General features: G+C 38.0%; 1 long non-coding RNA gene across 1 annotated transcript; it reads left to right on the top strand.

Moving 5' to 3' along the window:
* Positions 1–1,268: 1,268 nt before the first annotated feature.
* On the top strand, positions 1,269–19,992 carry LOC144244441 (uncharacterized). The gene is made up of 5 exons (XR_013338946.1): positions 1,269–1,320; positions 1,546–1,677; positions 12,865–12,989; positions 15,061–15,347; positions 19,914–19,992. It is a non-coding gene; the product is annotated as an uncharacterized LOC144244441 (long non-coding RNA).
* The last annotated feature ends 2,031 nt before the right edge of the window (positions 19,993–22,023 follow it).

The raw sequence follows: 22,023 nt of genomic DNA, 5'->3' as shown, positions 1-22,023 counted from the left end.
TCTTAAATCAATAATTTTAAAATCGCCAATACAAGCCCATTTAAAACTTTAAATGACCATCAAAATGTACTAACTGTAAGATTATGGGTAACTTTTCCCTCACTATTAAATATTTATTGAGAGTTGACATGGTAGGATCCTGCACTTTTGAATTTCCTACAATAAAGATAATTACTTTATTCATGATTATGAAAGTTTTAGAAGTACTTATTAATTCTACAACCTTTATATACATAATAGGAAAACAAGAAAAACCTGTAATCATATTGATCATGAACCATAAACACCCAAACACCTGACTTAAGTTATCAAACTGTAATCATTACCTTTTTTTCCACATTAATACCAAACAAACTACTTAACTTCGAAAAATTTAGAATATGTCCCCTTTTCATCAGGTATCTGTTATTAGGACAGCACAACTTCTTAAAATTCTCTTGTCATCCATTCTATGGATCTATGTAGGTGGAACATTCTTGTACCCAGAACTGAGACATTAAGATATTTACACTCTTTTGCTGGGGAGAAGGGGCACATACCCTTGTTTCAAAAACAAAAAGGTATTCTTGTAATTGTATTTATGTAGGAAACTTAAAGCAAAGCTAGGATTGGGCTTTCTCTAAGGCAGACCACTCTTAGGGGCAAAATGTAATAGAAAGCGGCAGGGATGAGCTACCTGCAGGTGATGAAATTTCAGCTCAAATAAAACGCAAACAACTGTTTTCAACACAGTCAGATCAGTGAATGACACTCAGGAGTACCGGGGGCTGTCAGGGCCGCGCACTTTCCGCACTCCAATTCTCACCAGCCCTCCCACCCCTCCCCCCGGGACTCTGCGGGACTCGCTACCCGGCGCGGAAAAGCCGAGGCTGTTTGCAAACAGGCGTCCTTTGCCTCCCTCCTGGATGTACGTGCCGGGCCCGGGGTAAGAGGCTGCGCTCGGCCCGGGTCCGGAGCCAACCTGAAAGGTGCCAGAGCCCCCGCCAGCAGTCCCGCTCCACACACACACACCGGGCCGCGCAGGAACCGAGGCCGGGCGAGGGCTTCCCGGCGGCGCAGGGCCTAGTCTCCCCCCACGCGCCTCCCGGGGGACGCGGAGAAGAAGCGTTGAGGGCCCAGAGCCGCGGGGTGGGGGAGGCGGCCGCAGCGGCAGGACGCCCCGTCCGCCCGGCCCGAAGGCTACTGCCAGGGCCCTTCCCTGTGGCTGAAGGCCAGCGAACNGCAGAAACCCCTAGATCCCCACCTACCGTGGCTAGCCCCCGCCCCACTCCCAGCCCTTGGGCCCTGAGCGCCTTTGCACCTTTTCCTGCCCTCCAGAAGGTACGTGAACGTTTCTGTCGCTCGGACGTTCACCTGAGAGCAGGAAGTGAGGGAATCGCTCGTTTTCATCTCTCATGATTCGAGAGGGATCCCTTCTAATCCCTTCAGTGTGTCTGGGTGTAACAAGAGACGAGAGTGACCCAGAGCCAACCTTTTACACACACACACCTCTCCCAAAACAGATGAAGGAATTGCCATTGACCTTAACTTTTTTTGGATTTACAGTGCTGATCGTTACAGAAATGTCCTACAGATACCAAATCTTTAATCCCAAACCGCCCCAAAATTAGAAAAAAATAATATGCCGATCAAGAGAATAGCCAACGGGTTGTCCTGAAATTCATAAACAACTTAAAGGTAAGAAAAAAGCCATCCATCTTTTCTAACGAACCCCCTCCCCCACCTCTACCCCTATTCTTTCCTCCCAACCCCCGCCAAATCCCAGGTAAGGCTCTGAAGGAAGGAAATTGTTACTGAGCGGGGGCTGTGGAATCATTCTGTTTACAGATACCCCATATTCGATCCCATTCAAGCTCTAGAGTGCAAACATCAGACCAAAAACAATAAAAACGAAAAGACCGTTAGAGGGGAAATAGGGAAAGAAATTCTTCAAATCCTCTGGTCCCAAATTTCCCAAATAACGGTACATTATTTTATCATAGAGTGCTATAGTAGAAAGAGCAGGGCCGTTGGTGGCCGACTGTTCGTGATATTACCAATTCCAGCTCTGTCATGGTTAGCTTTATGACCCTGGGCAACTTACATAATATTTCTGAACCTGGGTTTTCTAATGCCTGCCTTGCTGCTTGTTGTGAAAATTGGAGATAATTTATGTGAAGGAACTGGCCCAGAGAAGATACTCAATAAATGTTAGTTCCAATTATTGTTGGTTCCAAAACACCCTCTCAGTCTTTCTTTTTTTCGTTAATTTTTTTATGTTTGAGAGACAGATAGACAGAACACAAATGGGGAAAGGGCAGAGAGAGAGGAAGACAGAATCCAAAGCAGGCTCCAGGTTCCCAGTCATCAGCACAGAGCCCCAACGGGGCCTCAAAGTCACAAACCGTGAGATCATGACCTAAACCAAAGTTGACACTTAACTGAGCCACCCAGGTGCCCCTCTCAGTCTTTCTTAGATTCAAGATTGTTCTCTTCTGTTTTTGTTCTCACTTAATCTCTATATGTAAATTTATTTGTATCAGGGGCGCCTGGGTGGCTTAGTCGGTTAAGCGTCCGTCTTTCGCTTAGGTCATGATCTCGCGGTTCGTGGTTTCGAGCCCCGCGTCGGGGTCTGTGCTGACTGCCAGCTCAGAGCCTGGAGCCTGTTTCAGAGTCTGTGACTCCCTCTCTCTCTGACCCTCCCCTGCTCACACTGTCTCTCTCTCTCTCCTAGAAATGAATAAAACATTAAAAAAAATTAAAAAATTTATTTGTATCAAAAGATGAGTGCATCAAAAAAGAAGAAAAATGGTTGCATTGTTCTTTATCATCCCTGGTCTGGGTAAAATTTCCCAGAATTTTCCTAATGGATTTATATAACATCACTCCACTGAGGAAAAATAGAGCTTAACACACTGGATGCTATAACATTCTATTGCATAGCAGATATTAGCATAAAGCTAGTATATTTTTCTGTATATAAAGATTATAAGGCAATCTGACCTTAGGTTATGTCCTAATAATAAATCTTAATGAGAAAATTATATAAAGTCTCTGGGATCTTTCAAATAATAATTGAACAGCCACCTTAGAAAAAATATAACCTTACGGCTCTCTTCCAATCAATGAAAGCTGTTCCTGTTCTTGTACAATCCTAAGTGTGCTTTCACCACCTACTTCTGAGTCACATTACAAAAAAATAGAAAAAAGAAAAATCACTATCCTCTTTTTATAACAAGAGAAACTGGGGCTCAGAGGGAAACTATGATTCATCCTCATAACAATTCTATGAATTAAGTACTATACTACCACCATTTTACATGTGAAATACATCCTAAGGGAAAGCTGGAAGTAGACCCTGAAATTTCTTCATTCTCCCTTCTGATGCCCCTAATAGTTGTTTCTGCAATATTCAGAATATGCTGTTAAGAGTAAGTTACTGTTGCTAAAAATTTTCAATCTAGAGAAATAGGCCCTTTCATTTAGATTAGTTTGGCAACCCAACATTAGCACTGCTTTCCAAGCCTGGTTGACTACCACCACAGGAAATCTGCATTTGTTTATGAATAATCATGCTACCCAGGGTGTAGCTACTACTGGAAGATGATTCATTTGTTCCCAGGACCAGTTTCCTCTTGCTTCACACTTTCTCCCCTTCTATTAAAATATGTTGCTGAAAGAGACTGTCTTTATTATCACTACCACCTCCCAGATCATAGTAATCTACTATAAATCCTTTCATCTATAATTTAATTCTATCATTCAACTCTTCCTACCCAGTTTGCTTTCTGCTCCTGAAAACTCTCGTCTGTTTTCCCCTTCTCTACTATTAATTTTAATCTTTTACCTGCTGTCAATTGCTTTAATTACCCCACTCTCAATTTTGTGTTGATTTCTACAACTATACAGTGACTCTAAAATACCTGTTTATTTGTAACCTGGTACACCTTCCTGCTTTCCTTGCTGTGCCATATATATCCTATAGAAACCCAGTATTCTAAAAATAGTTTCTCCATATGAGTTAAAGCTGTAGCACCCTGATCAAAAGTTCCTGTGCCCTTTAACTTTTATTCTTAAAAATTAAGGCCTTCGGGGGTGCCTGGGTGGCTCAGTCAGTTGAGCATCCAACTTCAGCTCAGGTCATGATCTCATGTTTCATGGGTTCGAGCCCCATGTTAGGCTCTGTGCTGGCAGCTCAGAGCCTGGAGTCTACTTTGGATTCTGTGTCTCCCTCTCTCTGCGCCCACCACCCCCCCCACTGGCATTCTGTCTCTGTCTCTCAGAAATAAACATTAAAAAAATTAAGGCCTTGGGGCACCTGGCCAGCTCAGTTAGAAGCATGTAACTCTTGAGCTCAGTATCCTGAGTTCAAGCCCCATGATTGGTGTAGAGATTACTAAAAAAATAATAATAAACTAAAAAAAAAGTTCAGTTCTTTTACTTCTCACTTATACCTCTATAAAACTGGGGAGAAATCAGGCCAAAAAGATATCCATTTCCTGACTTTGTGAACAGCAAAGGAGTGATTCTTAACTCTTGTGTTTCTGTCCTGGACAATTGGTTGCTGAGCCTGATAAATTCTACTTCTTGCTTTTATTGAGTTTTTCTCCTCTCCAACTCCACTGCCACCCACTTTGGTCTAGGGTCTATGCTCAATAAATTATATATACAGGAGTGCCTTGGTGGCTCAGTTGGCTAAGCATCTGACTCTTGATTTTGGCTCAGGTAATGATCTCACAGTTAATGGGATCAAGCCCAGTGTCAGCACAGAGCCTGCTTGGGATTCTCTCTGTTGGTCTCTCTCTACCCCTCCCCCTCTCACACTCTCTCAAAAATAAATAAACATTTTAAAAAATAAAATATATATACAATGAATGAAAAGAAGGAAAGGAGGGAGAAAAGATGAACGAATGAATGAATATTATATTTGTATATGAGTAGATACTGTATAAAAGTTTGGCTTTTTAAAAAAATTTTTTATGTTTATTTATTTTTGAGAAAGACAGAAACAGAGCATGAGTGGGGAAGGGACAGAGAGAGAGGGAGACACAGAATCTGAAGCAGGCTCCAAGATCTGAGCTGTCAGCACAGAGCCCTACACGGGGCTCAAACCCACGAACTGTGAGATCATGACCTGAGCCACCCAGGTGCCCCTAAAGGTTTGTTTAAAAGAAGGCACAAGACCTTTTTCATGCTTGCAATAATCTTTGTGCTTCTCAATTTATAAGTACTCATCACTACACTGTCAATTTCTGTTTACCTATATGTCTCTCCTATCAGATTTTTGAGCCCTGTGAGCCAGGTTCAGTGTTTGATTCTTCTCTGTGTCCCCCCAACCAGTCTCAGCACAGAATACAGCTCAGAGAATATTAAACTGGACTAAGCTGATGTGCATCAAGCTAATGTATTCCACCCATTCAGTGAGTGACTTTTTAGGCCTTTCCCTTTAACTTTCAGGGCCCACCAAAGAGTAAGACTCCCCTTCAACCAGTGATTGCCCTGCAACCCCAACTGCCCCAGCCTGCTGCTCCCAGCTGTTGTCCTCCACACCCCTCTACAATCACCAACCACAACCAGGAGTCAAACCCAGAATTCAGTCTGTTATGAAACAAGCAAGCCTTAGAGCAGGCCATAAGTCAGTAAAGCAGCACAAACATAAAAAGGAAATTGGGGACATTTAGGAGTTTGTTAGGTCTCTTGAATCATTTAAAAAAGAACAAAGCAATTCCCATTTGGAGACTCAAACATAAGTAAGTTAAATATGTGAACAAATAAGTGCAAAAAGAAATGTATTATATATTTTACTGTAGGTTTATGACAAATATAAGAGAAACTATAAATGGATTAAATGAATCATTATACACATAAAAATATTCATTCATTAACAATTGTGTTTTTAAAGAATTTCAAATGGCATTGAAAACCGCTTCTGAAGGGGCACCTGGCCAGCTCAGTCAAGGTTAAGCTGACTTCAGCTCAGGTCATAATCTCATGGTTTGTGAGTTCAAGCCCTGCGTTGGGCTCTGTGCTGACAGCTCGGAGCCTGGAGCCTGCTTTGGGTTCTTTGTCTCCCTCTCTTTCTCTCTGCCCCTTCCCCACTCACACTCTGACTCTCTCTTTCTCTGTGTCAAAAATAAATAAACATTAAAAATAAACAGATAAATGTTTTTAAAAAAGAAAAAAAAGAAAAAGAAATGATGATTCAATATCAAATTAAGAAAAACAATGTTAAGTAAAAAAGACTATTGTATGATCCCAACTATGTTTTTACATATTGAATATATAAATAAAATATTTAGAAGGAAATAGTGCAAAATGTTTATAGGATATTTAAACTTAAAAAAATTAATTTCAGATTTAGGGGCAACGAGATGGCTCATTTAAGCATCTGATTCTTAATTTTGGCTCGGGTTATGATCCACAGGGTCGTGGGATCATTGAGCCCTGCTTGGCATGGAGCCTGCTTAAAATCCTCTCTCCCTCTGCCCCTCTCCCCCACTCATGCTCTCTCTCTTAAAAAAAAAGAAATAGGGGAGACTGGGTGGCTCAGTTGGTTAAGTACCTAACTTTGGCTCAGGTCATGATCTCGTGGTTTGTGAGTCGAGCCCCATGTCAGGCTTGGAGCCTGCTTTGGATTCTGTGTCTCTCTCTTTCTCTTCCAGTCCCCTGCTCACACTCTGTCTCTAAAAAATAAATTAATGTTAAAATAAATAAATAAATAAATAAATAAATAAATAAATAAATAAAATAATAAAAAAATTTCAGATTTAAAGAAAAGTTGCAAATGACATGCCTGGGTGGCTCAGTCGGTTAAGTGTCTGACTTCAGCTCAGGTCATGATCTCACGGTTCGTGGGTTCGAGCCCCGTGTCGGGCTCTGTGCCGAGAGCTCAAAGCTTGGAGCCTGCTTCAGATTTTGTGTGTGTGTGTGTGTCTCTCTCTCTCTCTGACCCTCCGCTGCTCACTCTCTCTCTCTCTCTCTCTCAGAAATAAATAAAACATTTAAAAATTTAAAAAAAAAGAAAAGTTGCAAAACTACTACAAAAATTCCTATATATCTTTTACCCATATCTAACCACATTGGCTTTATTATACTTGGTTACTTTATGTGTGCACTCGCTGTCATTCTTGCTTTTTCTTCTGTCTCTATAGAGAGATAGATATACATATAAATGTATAAACAAACTAGTGTATTATTTTCTGACTCATTTATCCCTAAATACTTTTCAGTGCATTTCCTCAAAACAAAGTACAAATATCATAGTACAATTAGCAAAATCACAAACTTAACATTGATATAATACTATGATCTAAACATTGATATAATACTATGATCTAATCTATGACCTTATTCAAATTTTGCGAATTGTCCTACCAATATTCCTACACAAAAAGAAAATAATTGCTTTTTTATGGTCCAGGATTCAGTGCAAGATCACACATTATAGTACGTTGTTAAATCTCTTTCATTTTCTCTAATCTGGAACAGTTTCTCAGTCTTTGTCTTTTATGATCTTGATACTTTTAAAGAATACAGTCCATTTATTTTGTAAAATATCCCTCAATTTGCATTTGTCTGGTTTTTTTCTTGACTAGATTCAAGTTATGCATTTTTGGCAAGAATACTACAGAATTGATGTTGTATCTTTCTTAATGCATCATGAGGCATGTGATACCTGTAGGTCCCATCACTGGTGATAACAGCTTTGTTCACTTGGTTAATTAAGGTGATAATCTGCCAGGTTTATCCAGCGTAAAGTAACTAGTTCACTTTTTCTAATTAATATATTGTGGAGAGATTATTTGAGACCACACACAAGTTTTAACATTTATTGATAATTCTTGCTTGAATCTGTTATGACTAGAGATTGCCAAATGATAATTTTCTAATTCCATCGTTATTCCTTATACATTTTTTATTTTTCTTATATGGGAGAGCTTCTTGCTTCTCCCATATTTATTCATTTATCAATTTATTGATTTATATTAGAATGAGCTCATCAATTTTTATTTTGTTCTATGAATTATGTAATCACTATAAAAATACTTTCAGATTTGGCTGGGTTCTGTGTTCTTTTATCATCTCATCATCATTTTATAAGCATTTTACTTAGTTTCTGGCACTAAATCCGGGGATCACTTTGTGCTTTCCCAGAGCCTAGAATCACTCATTTCCTCTCACAGTCCTAGTTCCATTTAGCGGAGGATGGTATTTAAAAATCAAAATCTAGGTAGTAGGTGTTCTCATTTCCACCATAGTGCCATCACGTCTAAACTCTTTCAATGAGTAAAACTAGGAAGCGTGCGCACACGCACACACACACACCTCACTTTTACTTGAATATCACTTTTACTTTAAAGAAAAATAGACTATGGTTATTCAGATATGGGAATTTGGCAGACATTTTCTGGAAAGTAAAGATGAAGTATGCCTGTCACTTCGAGGAAAAGAACTAATAGTACTTGTTCCCAATGATAAAATGCAAGCTTTCAAGTAAAAATTAGAATTTTGGAAATCTTATATTCACCACCATGAACTCAACAGCTTCCGAAACTTTTCTGAAGACATGGGTGGTGATATTAACAAATGTTGTGGAGTGTGGTTTTTTTTTTTTAATTATTGTATAGTGAAATGTGTCAACATTTGTAGATCTACATAACTCATTGAGCTGGTATTTTTTCAGATGACCAATGCATGATGTTACAAAAACATATATGGATAAAATATCCCATTAAAGTGTACTATAGACCAAAGGATCTTCATGGAGCAAAGTACAAAAAGTTCATTGATAATGGTTTCAGATTCCATATTGCAGCTAATCTTTAAGAAATTGCCACTTGTGAAGTTTTGATGTAGTATCAAAGAAAATATCCACAAGTATCTAATGACAATTAACATACTCCTCACTTTTCTAACTACAGGACAGATTTTCTTCATATACGTAAAGTAAAACAACATATCCCAACAGATTGAATGCAGAAGCAGATATAATAACCCAGCTGTCTTCTTGTGGAATAACTTTAAAGAAATTTGCAAAAATGCAAATAATACCATTCTTCTTACTATATTTTTGTTTTGGAATATACAGTTATCTTTTATTAAGATGAGTTATTTATGTTAAAACATAATAAGTTCACTATTGCTATTTTAAATGAATAATTGCCTTAAATTTTTCTTTAGTTTTAATTTCAAAGATGATAAATATCAATAGGTATAATCCACATAAACAAGGAACTCTGGGGTCCTCAATAATTTTTTAAGAGAGCAAACAGGGCCTGTGACCAAATGTTTGAGAGCCATCTCCAGTTTATTCAACCATTCTCCTATGTGAAGATATTGAGGTTGTTTCCAGTATTTTGCATTATAAACAATGTTGCAATGGATAATTTTGTATATGTGTGTTTTTCTAATGTTGCAGATGTATCTTTAGGGTATATTCTTAGAAGTGGGATATCTGAGTCAAAAGATAAATGCAGGGGTGCCTGGGTGGCTCAGTCAGTTGAGTATCTTTTGATTTTGACTTTTGATTTTGGGTCAGGTCATGATCTCACAGTTGTGAGATCCAGCCCTGCATCAGGCTCCATGTGGAGCCTGCTTAAGATTCTCTCTCTCTCCCTCTGCCCTTCTCCCCTGCTCATGCATGCTTTCTCTCTCTCTCAAAAATTAAAAAAAAAAACCTTTAAAAAAACCCAAAAGATAAATGCATATGTAGTTCTGTTAGATATCATCAAATTCCCCTTACCAAAGGTTGTGCCTCACTGCTATCATTGCCTCTATCCCCTACCAACACAAATATTTTCTGTCAAACCTGATATAATAAGGGAACAAACACTTTCAAGACTATGTAGTGGAAAAATGTTTGAAACAAGATAGCCATTGATTCACATCCTTAGTAATTACTAGATATGTACAGAAGGACCTGTTTTCTCATCAATAAAATGAAGCTAATGTTTGTTATATATACAAGGAATTGGCACATACTAGGTGCTCATTAATGGTAATGGTTGTTATTATCTGAATCTCTCAGAGCAAGTAGGTGTGGTGGTCAGAGTCAACCAGCACAGATATCCTATATTCTTTGAGGATAAAGAATGGACTATACTAATTGGAAATACAGAAGATGCTAACAATAAGAGAGAATATAGAGTTGCCTTGGGAGATACCTAGGGTGCAAGAAGAGAACAGGTCACCAAAACCAGAAAAGAGGCCACAAGTAGATGCTGAAACATAGAACACAAAACCAAGAGTCTGGGCAATGAGATCAAAGAACAGTTTGTTAATTCAATCAGTTGGTCAACCATTTACTGAACACTACTATTTACCCAGCACTATGTTCTGTGGTAAGCAAGATATTGCCTCTTCCCTTATGGAATTCAGACTCCACTGGTAGAGGCAGATTAGAAAATAGGCAGTTATGATTTTAGAGGGTAAGGATAGTGTGCTATAGGAACACAATTCAGGGACATCTGACCCAAACGTAAGGTTTGGGCAAGACTTTTTAGACGAAATGATACCTAAGCAGAGATCTCAAGAGTGACTAGGACTTAGGTAAGTAAAACTTGGGTGGAGGAGCAGGAGGGGAGTAGATAGGGAAAGAACATGTTCCAGGAAGCAGAAATAGAATGTGGAAAAACCTAGGGGTACCTAGATGGCTCAGTCAATTGAGTGTCTGACTTTCCCAGGTCATGATCTCACAGTCTGTAAGTTCAAGCCCCAGGACCCTCTGAACTATCAGCACCAAGCACAGAGCCTGCTTTGTATTTTGTGTCTTCCTCTCTCTCTCTGCCCCTCCCTCATGCTCTGTCACTCTCTCTCTCAAAAATAAACATTACAAAAATAATAATGTGCAAAATATACAGGCAAGAGAAAGCATGATGTGTCTGGAGAATGGAGAAAGCTATTTCGGCTGAGGCAGTGAGGGCAAGCTTGGGAGCAGAGACAGCCAAGACAGGCACCAAATCTGAAAAGGCCTTATAATTCATATCAAGGACTTTATATTTTATCTTATGGGTGATAGGAAGCCATTAGAGCTTTAAGCTGGTCTAAAATCTTTGTTTTTAGAAAAGATCACTTTAACTGTTATGTAGAACCTAGAGAACACACATTTGGAGACAAGGAAGCCTTTATAAGTGTCTCTTGCAGTAATCCAGGCAAAAGTAATGGTGACCTGAATTAGGGTAGTATAGGGAGAATGGTGATCTCAGGAGCAAAATCATCCAACTATGACTGTATTGGCATGTGAAAAAGAGGGAGAAATCAAAGGAGACACTTGGGTTTCTGTCTTGGGCAACTTGGTAGTCAGTGCTATCAGAGAGGGAGACAGTAGGGAAGGAGGAACAGGCTTGGAGGAAAAAAAGATAACTGCTATTTTAACATGTTGACAGATTAGGACACTGAGGTTTAGAGAGGTGAAGTTATTTGTCTAAGGTGATTGTAAGTGGCAGAGCTAAGATTTCAGCATAGGTCCATCTGACAACAGATTTCCTTATTGCTTCAACACAGCCACACCTCCACCCACACTCAGAATGGGAATGTGCACCAACCATCAGGGAGGGGAAAACCACTGCAAGCATTTGTAATGTGAGTCCAGTGCTTCCATATACATAAGAGTGTATTTGCATGAGCATAAACATTATTATTAACACTGTTCATAGTGACTCACACTGCCATCCTCTGGTTCCAGAAGGAAAGTATTAGGATACACTTGACTTTGAGGAATAATTATGACATATTTTTCATAAGAATTACATATAAGGCAGCATGGCATTTATGGTTGGTTACAATACAAAGACCCTGGGTTAGAGACCAGACACCTGGGTTCTAATAATATAAATAATCTACTAGACTGAGGAGGAAAGTTGTTATTTAGGCATTTGAAAATATGGGCCTTTCCTTAGGGTGTCCAGTTCAGTTAGGGTTCCTTTAGCTCACCAGCTTATTCCACACTAGAGAGATGGTGCAGTACGATGGAAAGAGCTCCCACTTTGAAATTAAGTGATATGAGTTCAATTCACAGCTCCACCAATGTCAGGCTATTCGAAGAAAGACACTCATTCTTTCTAAGTCTTATTTTTCTCATTTGTATGGTACATGATTTTATGTGTTATCAAGAAAGTGCCAGGTATATGGTAGGCACTCAAAGTTAATTATCTTCCCTTGCCCTTTCTCATCTTTTCAACCTCAAATGTTGTTTCCTATCTATATCTCTAAAACTCTAAAAAAGAATGAACAGCTTCTTTATATCCTTCCCCATTCTTTCCAATGTACATATATTCTCTCATAATCAGAAAAACAAGTAAATAAAAAAATATTTGGGGGCACACACAGACCAGCCCATATAGTGAGCATGCATTACAACCCGATGACTCACAGGTATGTTTTATTTGGACATGCTGTACCCCAATTGTGCATATGAGGAAATAACTGAACATATGCGTACATTCTTGTATGAATTCACCTGAATTCTACAAACACTGAGCTCCAGCTATGATACAGATGCTGTAAGAATACACAGTTGAAAAAAACCTGTTTTTTTCTTCATTTTGAAAGTATTTATATGTATGTGTGTCTGTGTTTTGGCTTTAGAAAGGAAGGATTGGATTCATAAAATTGAAGAGTATGTAAGCTGAAAACAGTGATGGGCTGGGGCCAGCTTGTATTGGATCATGAGAGCAAGTTATTAAATTTTAAGAAACTTTGTGAGCCAATTGTTAAACACAGCAGTTTTTAAAACTAAATTATATAAAAGTATAATTAAACACATTATATTAAAAACAGAGTTAAATACAAGCAGCCCTTGCTTTGCACAATTCTGAAAACTGCACAGATTAGTGTAATATCATCCCCCAATAACACAATTCAAGTTTCTTTCTTTTTTTTTTTTAGGTTTTATTTTTAAGTAATCCCTACACCCAGCCTGGGGTTCAAACTCACACCTGCAAGATCAAGAGTTGCATGGTTCACAGACTGAGCCAGCCACGCGCCCCCAAGTTTCATTTATCATATTAACTGTAAGTAATGGCATTAAGTACAAATTTTGCTGCTATCTCTTCAGTCCATGAATATCATGTTCAGTGACCAATCACATCACTTCTTTCTTTCCTTATTTTTTTTCCTTCTTTTTTTCTGTAAGCTGTGCACCCAACGTGGGGCTTGAACTTACAACACAGGAATTGGGAGTCAGATGCTCTACCAGCTGAGCCAGCCAGGCCCCATCAATCACTTCTTTCAAGTTTGTCAGTGATTAGTATCTTTTTTTAAATTTTCATACAGACAATAAACTGTATATTGTGTTGCCTCTTTTTCTACCAATGATAAAACCCACATGACATTTTATAGGAATGAATAAACAAACAAGGGAATTGGGGGGGAGGAGATCAAATGAAGCAAAGAAACAAAAAGTGAGGGGCACCTGTCTGGCTCAGTCAGAGGAATGTGCAACTCTTGCTCTTGGGGTCGTGACTTCAAGCTCCATGTTGAGTGTGGAGATTATATAAACAAACAAACAAACTTTAAAAAAAAGAAACCAAAAAGAGATAAGGCTGGAAGTGAAACTTTAATTGGATGTAAATGGAATTATAGAAAAAAAGGTTAAGTATGGGAATATTGACACACCCTGCGTTTGAAAGACTTTACATATGTAGCCAGAGAAACTTAGTAAAGGCAAACTTATTGATATAATTGAGGAAAATGGTTGTGACCAAAAGAATGAATGTTTTTCACATTAAAATTATTGGAGATCCTGCACAATGTTGAAAGTACAAAGAATACAATGTTGAAAGCTGATCCAAACTTAGAAAGAAGTAGGAGCATATTCCAAACATGGAGAAGTTGGTCAGTCATATTGGAAATTATACAATAAGAAGGCAAGCAATGTTCAAATTACTGTTGATAATTTTTTTACTAAGAAATAAAACACTTTAACTCTCAGCATGTTGAATATTTTAAGTTATAATGTGCTATAACCACTCAATGGGGAAAGAATCGTCATTTTAACAAGTGGTGCCAAGACCATTGGTTATCTACATGCAGAAGAATGAATTTGGACCCCTACCTCACACCATATAAAAAAAAATGAACTCAAAATGAATCAAAGGCCTATATGTAAAAGCTAAAACTATAAACTCTTAGAAGGACACACTGATATAAATGTTTGTGACTTCGGATTAGGTAGTAATTTCTTAGATAGGGCACCAAAAGTTCAAGTAATCAAAGAAAAGATATAAATTGGACTTCCTCAAAATTTAAAACTTTGTAAAATTGGCCATGGTGAGAACATTTATACCACAGAAATTGGCAAGGCTGCTTGTTGGGGTTTGTTTTGCTAGTCGTCTAGATTCTGTGTCTCCCTCTCTCTCTCTACCCCTCCCCCACTTGTGCTCTCCTTCTCTTTCAAAAAATAAATGAATATTTAAAAAATAATAGTGACTTATGTTAGCTACTAATTATTACAGTTATTAAGTGCTGGCTAGTGTATAAGAACTTGACCAATTTATTTAATCCTGACAAGAATCCAATGAAGTGGGCATTATTATTTTCAGAAGAAAAAACTAAAACTTAGAGAGGTTAAATAATTATTAAATGGATCAGTTATCAAATATAACACAGCCTTAAACCTCGATCTAGCTGCTATCACAGTCCATGGTGTCAGCCATTGTACTATAAAGCCTTCCTTGAGGGAATATGTTTAAAAGGTCTTTGTACACAGGAGGCTGTGAATATTGGCTATTAACCATTGTTATCATTTCCTCCTTCCTTGGACATAATGCTCTGATTATACAGAGAAATTTACCATTCTCAAAGACATTTTAAATATTTATTTATTAAAGTTTAATTACTTAAGTAATCTCTACACCCAATGTGGAGCTTGAACTCATGACCCTGATCAAAAGTCACATGCTCTTCTGACTGAACCAGCCAGGCACCCCTCCCAAAGGCACATTTACAGTTTTGTACCTTCGTTCATATTGTTTTCTTTGCCTGAAGTGCTCTTATTCCCCTCTCAAAATTATACTCCTTTCATGAGACCCAGGTAGGAAATCGCCTACTTTTTTTTTTTTAATTTTTATTTATTTTTGACAGAGATACAGAGTGCAAATTGGGGAGGAAGAGAGAGAGAGAGGAGACACAGAATCCAAAGCAGTCTTCAGGCTCTGAGCTGTCAGCACAAACCCTGACGTAGGGCCCAAACTGACAGACTGTGAGATCATCACCTGAGCCAAAGTCAGACACTTCACCAACTGAGCCACCCGCGTGCCCCAAATCACCTACTCTGCGAAGTCTTCCCTAATACACTGGCATATCCCTCATCCCCTCAACTCTAGGCATTAACACTTCTCCATCTTTGTCTCCTTGGCCCTTTCCACTTGGTAAGTATTCAGTAAGTAATTGTTGAACCCATTAATCTCCAATCATTTATTATAAACTCAGTGAAACCAATCAAGGGAGTTTTCTTTCTAATGGATCTTCAAGTGTGCTAGAGAAAATCTAACGTGATTGTTGGCATTGCTTAGGAGAAAAATAGCAGTGTAATTCAAGCTATGTCCAACACATGGCACAGCAGTCATGGCCAAAGCAGCTAGGGAGTGCTCTTTAGAAAAGAGTAAAGGATAGAGGCAATAACAATTACCAACACTGAGTAATTGCATAATTGTTCACAAAGCTCTCTTATATAAATTATCTACATGAATTTTTATCCCCATTTTACAAATGGGAATGGAAATGAGGGAACTTTTCCAAATCACAGAATCTTTTGGATCATAATATATAGATCCACCAGGTAAGGTGATTGATTACAACAGTCTTTCAGAGGCCCTGTGATTTTCTTTCCAAATTACTGCTCTCATTCCTTGAAAATATAGGAAATGTCACTTTAGGAGCTTCAACTCTTTGGCTGAGGCTTTAAATTGCAAATATTTAAATGGAGGAGAGGGGAAGGGGAATATATGAAATATTTTAATTCATTTGTACACTAGTGTAAAAAGTTTCAAATATATTCTTGAGAGCCACTTACTTGACCTAAGTGGATTGGATGGATGCATTGGGAGTGCATAGGAAATAGGTATCTGAAGAAGAGCCTCAAAGATGAGACAGTAAGTGGCAGCAAGAAGGAGAACTGTGGGAAGTTTCATTAACTTAACAATTTTGTCATGGGCCAATTTTCTTCCCCTTACTGTAATCATTGTTAGAGGACTCCATTCATCAAGGAGTTTGTTATCTCAGGAATATGAGAGCATGATTCAGACAGTATATAATCAAGTAGTAATGCCTGGGAAATTCTCAAGAAACCTTTCTCAGCATCCACTAGATAGAAACTAGAAAATGGAGACTCAAATCTAGGGTTATAAGAATGAAATCTGGAGTAAAATAGTAAAATCTGCCATTCCAAGTTTGACACCTGTAATTTAGTGTTAAGATCTCAGACTCTGATAGAACTTTGAGGTCAAAAATAAAATATAAAAGTCACAGATCAGAACTTGGTATTCTAAATATATATCTTGGGTTGCCATTATTGAAATTCCTAAAGTAGAATTTCTGCTTGGGGCTTAGGAATCTAATTATAGGATTCAAGTTCAAAGAGTAGATCCTATACTTTCAGTAGTAGAATTTTGAGTTCCAAGGAACAGCTGAGTTCTATTGGTAGACTGCTCAGGTTCAGAAAATAGAACCTGAAGTTTCAGTAGTAGATACTGGAATTTAGTATTCAAATCTCAAGCTCTGAATTTGGAGCCTGGAATTTTAATAGTGAAATGTCAGGTTATGAGAATCTAGAGGTTCAACAATAGAATTTCAGTGTTGGGGCGCCTGGGTGGCTCAGTCGGTTGGGCGTCTGACTTCAGCTCAGGTCATGATCTCATGGTTCATGGGTTCGAGCCCCGCATATGGCTCTGTGCTGACAGCTAGCTCAGAGCCTGGAGCCTGCTTCAGATTCTGTGTCTCCTTTTCTCTCTGACCCTCCCCTGCTCACACTATCTCTGTCTCTCAGAAATAAATAAAAACATTTAAAAAATTTTTTTAAAAAAATAGAATTTCAGTGTCAGAGAAAGAACATAGAATTTCTGAACTAAAACCTGGAGTTCCAAGATTAGAACATGGGATTATATTATTAGAATCTTTGATTTTGAGATTGGAACTTTAAGTTCTAATAATACAGTACTGAAGTTTGAAGGCTTAGCCTAAAATACAAGTATAAAGTATGAGATTCAGATAGCACATCTTGAGTTTCAGGAGAGAATCCTGAGGTGCCATAATGGAACCTTGAGGTGCAATATTAAATTATGAAATTTTTAAATTGGAATCTAGTTCATTAGATTACTATTAGACTCAGGCTTCAACAGTGATAATGCTAATGACTGTCTGCTTACTATGTGCCAATGTTCTAAGAGCTTTGCATGTATTATTATTACATTTAATGCTCACAAAAATTCTATTATTTTTATTCCTATTTTACAAATAAGAAACTGAAGCACAGAGGTTAAATAACTTTCCAAAGGTCACACACCTGGGAAGCACAGAGATCATATCTGACCATAAGCTATGTACCTGTACAGCTCATGCCTCTAACCACTATCATAAGTATCTCTAGATACTAGAATCTAGAACTTTGAATTCCATTAGTAAAACTTGAGGTTTAATAAATAGAACCTAGAGTTACCGTAATAGAAACTATAGTTCCTGGGTGCCTGGGTGGCTCAGTCAGTTGCCCATCTAACTCAGATCATGATTTTGCAGTTCATGGGTTCAGGCCCCACATCAGGCTCACTTCTGTCAGCATGGACCCTGCTTCAGATCCTCTGTCCCCTTCTCTCTCTGCCCCTCCCCAGCTCATGAGCTCTCTCACTCTCAAAAGTAAACATTAAAAAAAAAAAAAAAGAAACTATAGTTCTAGTAGCAGCAACTTGAATAATCTTTATGTCCAATGATAGAATGAGGGGCTCACACAGTAGAATCTGGGGTTTCAAAAAAAATTCATTCATTTCTGAAATTAGAGTTCCAGATGAAGGATCCTGATTTAATCTCAGTATGAGAGTCCTAAATTTTAATACCAGCACTTCAGCTTCAACTCTGAATTGTCAAGTCTAATCCCAATAGTGGATTCTGTGTTTCTGAAACTAAACTATAAGTTACTAAAGTAGAATTTTAGTTTCTGAGAATAAAACCTCGAGTTTTAATAGTAGAAACTTTAGGGGAGACAAAAACCAGGTATTTTAATACGAGAATCTAGAATCATTAAATTCTTGAGTTCTCAGATTAAAAACTGGAATTCCAATAATGAAATCTTAAATTGTAATAGCAGAATGTATTATCCAATATTAAGATCTTGAGTTCAAAGAGTACAACATTTTGTTCCAAAAATGAGATCTGTGATTCCAACAATAGAACCTGGAGTTCCAGTGTTGGAATTTTTTTTTTTTTTTTTTTAAGNCGTAAGTCTGAGATCAAGATCCTGAGCTGAGGGCCTGAGTTGAGATCAAGAGTCAGATGCTTAACCAACTAAGCCACCCAGTTGCACCCCAATGTGAGAATCTTGAGCCTTCACAATAGAATCTGGGACTATTAAAATATTAGAATCTGGGATTTAGGAAATAGAATCTGGAGTTGCCAAAGTAGAAGCTATGATTCCAAAAGCAGCATCTTGGGTTCTAACAGCAGAATTTGTTTGCCCAGTGGGAGAATGTGGGACTTAAAGAATGCAACCTGGAAATATAAACATAAATTATTAGGTTCCTAGAGTAGAATCTTGTAGCCCAAAACTAGAATGATGGGAAAATATAGATTCCCAATAGTAGAACCCAGTATTTTCAGAGTAGACCTGGATGTCCAATATTAGAACCGGGAGTTGATAGAATAGAACCTGGGAATTCCAAAACAATCTAGAGACACTGAAGAATTCTGGGACTGAAAGTAGAACTTGGAATTATATTGGTGGAATCTTGATATAGTTAGTTTTCATCTCTGTTTTCAACTCTTATCCTATATTAATAGTGAATTTATTGTGCCTCAGCAGCAATTCCTGTTCAATGATAGAGGACTCTTTTTATTTAAGATTTTATTTTTAAGTAATCTTTACACCCAACATGGGGCTTGAATTCACAACCCTAAGATCAAGAGTCAGATGCTCTACTGACTGAGCAAGCCAGGCACCCCTCAGTGAGGGAGGACTCTTAATCAGAGAGTAGGATTTCGACTACTAATCTCAGAAGTGTGTAGAATTGAATGTAATGTCTCAATGTTACTAAGGGCTATTTGGCTCTAGATGAAAGAAGTCATCTAACCAAAGAGCCATGTGATTAGGTCTATGTTATGAGCTCTGATGCATTCCAAAGAGAAGACCCTGTCCTTGTCCTGAGAAGGTAGCTGTTAATAAGACAGTACAGGCAATATAGGGCAGAATGCAATCCAGTGCTAACGTGTATGGGCTAGCATTATTCAAACAGAGAGAAAGAGCTCAATGTAAGCTGCAACAGTCAGGGAAACTCCAAGGAGAGACATTTCAAACGTAGATTTTAAATAGGCAAAGAATAAGTCAGGGTATTTCAGGTGGGAAAATACTCAAAGAAAATACGGAAGTATGATCTAACATGGTTTGGACTAGCAATTTTTCAGCAAAGAAATATTTATGACGTGGCTACTACTCACAGGCACAATGTAGGCCTTAATAATATAAAAAGAAATCAAAGTAGTTTCTGCCCCTGAGGAAATCATGTGGAAAAACAAGTACAATGACTTTGGTATCAGACATACATAGGTTTGAAAAGCAGGCTCCTTAACTTATTAGTTATGTGACTAAGCAAGCCACTTTTTATCTTTGAGCTAGTCTCTTTCTTTATACAAAGAGGATAATGATGCCTTCCTTAAAGGATTCTTGTTAGGACTGTATTCTTTTTCTCCCCACTCTCACCAACACTTGTTGCCTCTTGTATTTTTTATTTTAGGCTCATTGTATTATTATTATTATTTGCTGAACCATTTGCAAGCCAGTTGCAGGCATCATGAACTTACTCATAAATACTTCAGCAGTTATCTCCTAAGAAAAGGGATAGTGAGTAATTTGTTCTGTGAGTGTTCCGCAAGGTGAGCAAATATTTCTAATAAATTTTAACTCAATAAATGAGCAATGTCTTGCAATATGAGTAGTACATGACACTGAATGTCACATGATTACAACTGAACCAATGGTTCTTGAAATATGCTTTGATATACAAGTGCTTTGGATTAAAAGCATGTTTCTAGAATGAATTGTGCTTGTAAACCAAAGTTTTACTGTATATCATAATGCAGTGATCAATTTCAGGAAATTTAACATTCGTTTCATGTTTTTGTCTAATATATAATCCTTATGTAATTTTCACTCATTGTCTCACTGATATCCCTTAGGTCAAAATGCAGTTCTCCACAAATACTTTCACATTTCTGCATGGAAAGTATTTTCCTAAGGGGGGGAAATAATTCTGGTTTGAATAGCAACCCTAAAGAGAAAGATTTCTGGAGTGATAAAAAGTCTTACCTTCCTCCCTCCCCAGCCACTTGTTTACATTCCACAAAGGTGAATTAGAGGTCTTTCCCACCTTTTCCCACATAGACTTTATTTACATTCCAGAGCCAGGATCTCTGGAAAGAAGGATGGGCAGCTGTGAAGGCCATGCTAGATAAGCTCTGAAATTGATAATTTTGGACTTACTTTTATGTAGTACAAACTCCACTGTACATGTAGGTGATACCAGGCCCCTTTTCTGTCACCCTATGGGAAAATAGGGCATAGGAGACTGGTGCTAACATTGCTGTCAGTAAAAGCAGTTTCTCTCTTATCCAGAACTGGAGGTTTCATGTGTATGTATATGTATGTGTCTGTGCAACTGGGGTAGCATCTCAGACTCTGTACAATTTAGGACTTAATGCTTTACAGCTTTTTTCCTCCTCAGATCCAGGATCTTATTAAGGAATCACATGTTGCATTTACTTTATCAAGTCTCTTTCATGTCTTTTAATACTCACCCTTTAACCTTTCAATGTCATTCATCACACCAACACTTGGGAAGAGTTTAGACTGTTTGTTCCATAGTTCCCTTCTTTCTTACACCTAAAAAAGTATACTATATATACTTTTCTGTACCTTACTTAATCACTTAACAGTATAGCTCTGAGATTATGCTCTATCAGTATATTGAGATCTTTCCTTTTTTTATGACTACACAGTATTTCATTGGTTGGGTATCCTGTTTCCCTAGTATGTAGCATATACAGTAGGTATTCAGTGAGTGTTTGTTGAGAAATTGGGTGGTTCAAAAAAAAAAAAAAAGAGGACAAAAGAAGTGAAAAATTGAGAAGAACAACATATGGCCTGGACAGAGAATAATAGGGGGTAAGACAGACTTAGGATATGAATCCAGCTCTCCTGACATTAGGCAGTTTGGCAAAGTAGTTAATCAAATAAGCTCTGAAACCAAAGTACCTAGGTTTTCTCCCCACTTACTTAGCTGTGTTTCCTTGAGAAGGTTACTAAAGCAACTATGCTGTAGGTTCCTCATCTGTAAAATGGAAATGATAAGAACATCTACTTCATGCACAGTTGTTGCAACAACAGTTGTTATGAGGACTCAAGAAATATTAGCTATATTTTGTACATAGAGCTCAATAAATATTAGCTGTACTTTATAATTACTCTATTATTAGTAATACTTTATGTAAAAGAGGGCTAATGATACCCATTCAATAGGGAAACTGTTGAGGACTAGGTGATGTAATGCCTGTAAGGCACCTAGCATAGTGATGAGCACAGAGAAGCAATCATTAAATGCTATTGTTCAACGCTGGGAGGGCAGAAGAGAAATATGATTATTGAGACGATTATCAGTACTGCAAATTCCCTGAGGATCCTACTGTTTATCTTATTCTTTTTTTTTAATGTTTATTTATTTTTTAGAAAGACAAAGAAAGAGAAAGCACATGGGCAAGTGTGCTTGAGAGAAGGGGGACAGAGGATCCAAAGCAGGCTCTGCACTGACAGCAGTGAGCCAGGTGTGGGGCTTGAACCCATGAACCATG

Source organism: Crocuta crocuta, unplaced genomic scaffold (assembly GCF_008692635.1).
Source record: "Crocuta crocuta isolate KB4526 unplaced genomic scaffold, BGI_CrCroc_1.0 scaffold168, whole genome shotgun sequence".
Lineage (NCBI taxonomy): Eukaryota > Metazoa > Chordata > Mammalia > Carnivora > Hyaenidae > Crocuta > Crocuta crocuta.
Note: the sequence above shows the minus strand (reverse complement) of the source record. Positions and strands in the feature narration are given on the sequence as shown.